This window comes from Papio anubis, chromosome 20 (genome assembly GCF_008728515.1).
Source record: "Papio anubis isolate 15944 chromosome 20, Panubis1.0, whole genome shotgun sequence".
In the NCBI taxonomy this organism is placed as follows: Eukaryota; Metazoa; Chordata; class Mammalia; order Primates; family Cercopithecidae; genus Papio; species Papio anubis.
In genome coordinates this window covers 28,714,876-28,720,698 of record NC_044995.1, presented here as the reverse complement: position 1 = coordinate 28,720,698, position 5,823 = coordinate 28,714,876, and the positions used below count along the sequence as shown (strand labels likewise).

General features: G+C 53.1%; 1 pseudogene; it reads left to right on the top strand.

Annotated features, from left to right (window-relative positions):
* The first annotated feature begins 341 nt into the window (after positions 1-341).
* Positions 342-4,794, top strand: LOC100997706 (annotated as a pseudogene).
* Positions 4,795-5,823: the final 1,029 nt, after the last annotated feature.

Genomic DNA, 5,823 nt, shown 5'->3' with positions numbered 1-5,823 from the left:
CCCCCGGGGACACAGCGGTCTGGGGGTTGCGGGAGGGGTGGAGGTGGGAGAGGGGCTAGGGTGCCTACAGCTCCTTGGCCTCCTTGGCTCACCCCTGGCCTGTCTGGCCCTTCTTGTCTCGCAGTTCTGGGAGGTGATCTCTGACGAACATGCCATTGACTCCACTGACAGCTACCACGGGGACAGCAACTTGCATCTGGAGCGCATCAACGTGTACTACAACGAGGCCAGCGGTGAGACCCCAGTCATTCCCCAACCGCCCTCCTAAGAATGGCGGCCCTCCCCTCGCTGATGCCCGCCCATCCCCCTCATGTGGCAGGTAGGTAGCCCGCGCTGTGCTCATGGATCTGATCTGGAGCCGGGCATCATGGACTCTGTGTACTCCGGGCCCTTCGGGTAGATTTTCAGGCTGGACAACTCCATCTTCGGCGGGCTGCAGGTGAGGACTGGGGTGCAGCTCCTTAGGGCAGCTCAAAGTCAAGGAGTGCCCCAAGGTCATCGCTGTGGGAACTGTGGAGTCAAGGATCCTGAACACCCTTCTATCCTGAGTCACGAAATCTCCCTCTCCTAAATGGGCTTTGGGAGGAAGGCTCAGCTGTTTCCTCAAGGTGAGGAGCTGCTGACTTAATCTCCCTGCAGGGAGCTGAGCTGGGACCATGGCTGCTGCCTTCCCTGGTAATGAGCCAGGAGGCACCTGCAGCATGGTCTGATGTTAGGCTGTCTCAGGTTTGGCTCCTGACTGAATTTCTAACAGGTGACGCTGCTGTCCTGTAACTTTGGGGGAGGGGGTTTTATTTGCTCCACCTGCAGGGTGAATGATACTTTCACCTTACATGTGACACTTGGCCCTTTTTGCATTGTGGTGACCAGTGATTACCGTATACCTGGCCATTGAGTGGCTGTACTTTCTTTCAGGTCAGTGTGAAGCTAGGAACAACTGGGCCAAGGGGTGCTACACAGAAGGCGCAGAGCTGATGGAGTGGGTAGTGGACGTTGTGAGGAAAGAGGCTGAGAGCTGTGACTGACTGCAGGGTTCCAGCTGACTCACTCCTTGGGTGGGGGGACTGGGTCTGGGATGGGTACCCTTCTCATCAGTAAGATCTAGGAAGAATACCCAGATAGGATCATAAACACATCCAGTGTCCTGTCCTCACCCAAAGTGTCAGATGCCATGGTGGAGCCCTACAATGCCACCCTCTCAGTCCACCAGCTTGTAGAAAGTGCAGATGAGACCTTTTGCATTGATAATGAAGCTCTCTATAACATGTGCCCCAGAAATCTAAAGCTGCCCACACCCACCTATGGTGACCTGAATCACCTGATGTCTGCTGCCATGAGTGGGGCCACGATGTGCCTGAGCTTCCCAGGCCAACTGAATGCTGACCTATGGAATCTGGCTGTGAACATGGTCCTGTTTCCCTGGCTGCACTTCATGCCTGGCTTTGCCTCACCAGCCAGGGCAGCCAGCAGTACTGAGCCCTGACTCACCCAGCAGATGCTTGATGCTAAGAATATGATGGCTGCCTGTGACCCCCATCATGGCAGCTACCTAACGGTGACTGCCATTTTCAGAAGTTGCATGTCCATGAGGGAGGTGGAAGAGCAAATGTTCAATATTCAACACAAGAATAGCAGCTACTTTACTGACTGGCTCCCCCACAATGTAAAAACAGACATCTGTGACATCCCACCCCAGGGGCTAAAAATGTCAGCCACCTTCAGCAGCAACAACATGGCCACCCAGGAACTCTTCAAGCACGTCTCAGATCAATTCACAGCTATGTTCAGGCACAAGGATTTCCTGCACTGGTACACGGGTGAGGGCATGGATGAGATGGAGTTCACTGAGGCCGAAAGCAACATGATCTGGTTTGAGTACCAGCAGTGCCAGAATGCCTTGGCCAAGGAGTTTGAGGAGTGTGCTGAGGAGGAGGTGGCCTAGAACCTTTCTTTTCTGGGTAAAGGGGGGAAGCAGTGTGGATTCTTTAGTGTGTCCTGATAGCCATGTGTCACTACGCACTTTTTCTTTGTGTCTTCACATCTCCTTTTGCATTTTAGACCATTTTTATAGGAAGTGATTTTACCTAGTAAAGCATTCACATAGTATCTGGTTTCACTTCCAACTTCATTCTATACCCTCTCTGTGTACTGCTGCCAGATGGGCATAGTGGTTCTGCAGAGCTGCAGCTGTCCTGGGCTTATCACATGCCCAGGAACAAGCATTCCAGTGGCTCCTGGAGGGGTCGACATGGGCCATGGACATGGAAGGAAGGTTTCACACAAACTTGGGGCTGCCCTGGGTCTTGGGCAGCTAATTGGTGAGAAACCTGTTCCTGAAGGTTAAACCTTGGCTTATCCCATGTACCGAACTTCCAGGGGGACCAGCTGGCCCTCTGTTTCTGGAACTTTAAAAGTGGTTAATGACCCCAGTGGACAATGTCCCCAACATCCCACCTCAGGGTATGAATGTGGTCAGACAGCTGGCCTTGAACCAGCAATGAAGGGTGGGCAAGTAGGGCCCCAGTCACCCCCTCACCGTGGTGGCCTGGGTGTGTCTATGTGACCTCATTCTCTTCATGAGGTGGGCATGGGGTATCTGGCAGGCACTAGTGGGCAGGAATCAAGCCCACTATGTAGTCACATACAGTGAACCCCATGTAGAAGGGGATTAGGCCCTGGGGGTAGTAGATGGCAGTTGCTGGGCCTGTGTTCTCGGGGCAGTCTCTCTCCAAAGGCACAGATGGGGTTTCTAAACAGGACCTGGGGAGACAGGCGGATGCTCACGAGTGCTGCTTTCCTCAACTGGCAACCAGTGAGGAGGAGGTCTGACCCGCCCCAATCTGGAGGGCTGGCGTACTCTCTCTGGAAAGGTGGCTAATGTGCACTGTCTCCTGTCTCCCTGTCCTCCACTCCAAAACTTCAGGGCAAAAATAATCCAAGATTGTCAGGATGAGACTGGTGTGGGTGGCACCTTTGGGGATAGGCCCTTTAGCCTGGCAGAGTTTCCTTTCCAGGCTTCTCAGGGAGCCTGACTTCAAGGCCTGCTTCAGGGAAGCTGTCCAATTGGAGATGTGTATGTGAGCTGGGTGCTGGGCAGCATGCCAGGACAGTGCTCTTCTATTTGGCTCTTGTAGAACTCATCCACGGCCTGTCTGATGACCTCTCCCCCCATATCACACCGATAGACAAGATGAAGCCAGCATAGCCTTGGGGGTGGGCAGATGTATGGGTTCCACTCTAGGTTCCCTAGGCACACCCCCCTGCCTCAGATGTGTCAGGGGAAACAGATGGGGCTGTTTCCTTTTTCTTATCTGAATGTTTTCAATGGCCTATGGGGGTCAAATGAGAACAGGCAGGCAGGAAAATGCCTCATCTTGAAAGAAGGGGGTCCTGGAAGCAGCAGGGAGGTGGGAGAGGTACCCATACTCCCCCAACCTGTTCTCAGAGCAGGAAAAGGAACCTCTGTGACGGCCCTCCTCCATGGCTCTCACCCTCCGAAGGGTGTCCTTGCCCAGCCCAGCCCAGCCCAGGCATGCACCCACCTAAGATGGCCTTGCATGGATCTAGTTGGGAAGGTTCAACTGCAGTAACCACTGGAACCTTCCCACACTTAGTGTCTCTACTCTCACACATGGGGTCAGATGCTCCTCCCTCCTGTACTGATACAGCGGGAGTGGCGAGGGGGGCAACCACTGCTGCAGTTGCCACCTGGGTCTGAGTGGGTGTCAGGCTTGGTGCCCACATATTTCCCAATTCCTGGGTTCCATCTAGGGGCTTCATGGACAGAAGTGGTGCTTTTCCTGGCCTCTTTTTCATACACCAGCTACAAGATTGGGTTTCCAAAGTTTCTGGAGTCTCCTTCCAGCCTGGCAAATATGGCGGGTAGTGGGGGAAGGACATTAAGCCTACAGGCAGTGGAACTTTTCTGAGTATGTTCTCTACCCCTGGCGGCCCCTGGTTGTTTACCTCTATGGGTGAGCGTTGGCTTAGAATCTCAACATTATTGTAGGGCTTCAGAACTGTACAGACAGGGGCCCAGGAGGAAGGAGGGGCTGGGACTGGCAGCTTACCAGTGTAGTGTTGTAGGACTCAGTGTAGCTTACCAGTGTAGGGGGTTGCAGGACTCAGTTTGGCCTCAGCAGGGAATTCAGGGAAGCTTGGATTTGCTGAAGTCCTAGATAAACTTGGGCTTGGATATGGGAACAACCTGGAGCAGGGGCCTGTCTGCACACTGGAGTCTTTGAGTACTTGCACTCTGGTGCATCTATAGATTTTCCCCACCTGGAGAGCAGCTGTGGCTAGAAGCTGGGATAGCTGTGGATAGAAGAGCAGGAGGAGGCAGGATGAGTCTACAGGGCAGCCCCAGCAGCCAGGCAGGGCCTCTGCAAGTGAGATGCAGATCCAGCCTGTTGGTCACTTAGCAGCTGCTTGGCCGGCTGCAGGTCACCTGACATTTGCTCACCAGTAGATGGGGGTTGCGGTAGCATTTACCTTCTGGGACTCCTGCAGCTGGAAGGCGCAGCACACACCACGTGCTGAGAATGCACCTGATTCAGGCAAGCTACTCCTACAGTACCACATCAGATTAACATCCAACGTGTACAGGACATCATCAAATCTCCCCACTCCTCATTCCAGCTGTAAGAAAATGTAGCCTCTGCCCTAGGGGAGCAAACACAGGCATATTTATGCAGTGGGTACGTGGCCCAGGTGGGGGAAAGACACTTGGAAACATTCTGGTTTCACCAGGAATCTGTGGGGTGGGTTTGGCCTGGACCCCTGTACCTCAGAAGCCCAGTAGTCCCCTGCATGGGACCACGACTAGGAGGTGGGTGGGAGGGCTGAGCTATGAGGGAAGCCATTATTTGGCCTCATAGGAAGTGGTGCAGATAGTTGTTGCTGGTTCAGTTTTGCGGGGCCTGTGTGATCACCCAAGGAGTGCAAATTGACTTTTAAAAAAATTGCCAAAATTGACGCAATCTCATCAGTTGAAAAGCTGAGTAATACTGACAGTCAGCGTCACCTGACCCTTCCTCAGAAGTAACTGGTGTTCAGAGGTTGGTTTTGTTCCTTCCCAGCCTTTCCCTTTTGCATGTAGCTGTGTGCATGTGCTTAGGTGTGCACACGTACACATTCCCTGGAGAGTTTACTTGTATTGTTTTATTTGGGGGATAATTGGCGAGGCAGCCTGGCATTTGCTTATCTTGTCTTTTAAATGTGGAGTCCTCCATGGAGTAGGCATCGCATACATACTAGCTGGCCTCTGCCAGCCGTTTGGCTGCCCCAGTTTCTGCTCTTCCCAGACATGCTGGCCACCGGGTGTGACATTCAGTGGTCTTGCTCACAGCTAGTATGATTGCGTCCGGAATTGGTGGGTTCTTGGTCTCGCTGACTTCAAGAATGAAGCCGCAGACCCTCACAGTGAGTGTTACAATTCTTAAAGATGGTGCCTCCGGAGTTTGTTCCTTCTGGTGGCTTTGTGGTTTCAGCAGTGAAGCTTCAGACCTTGGCAGTGAGTGTTACATCTCATAAAGGCAGCATGGACCCAAAGAGTGAGCACCAGCAAGACTTATTGTGAAGAGCAAAAGAACAAAGCTCTCAACATATGGAAGCTGACCAGCAGGTTGCAGTTGCTGGCTCTGGCAGCCTGCTTTTATTCCCTTATCTGGCCCCACCCACATCCTGCTGATTGGTCCATTTTACAGAGAGCTGATTGGTCCGTTTTGACAGGGTGCTGATTGGTGCCTTTAGCTAGGCAGGAAAGTTCTCCAAGTCCCCGCCAGTACCAGAAACTCAGCCGGTTTCACCTCTCACTGGCACTCC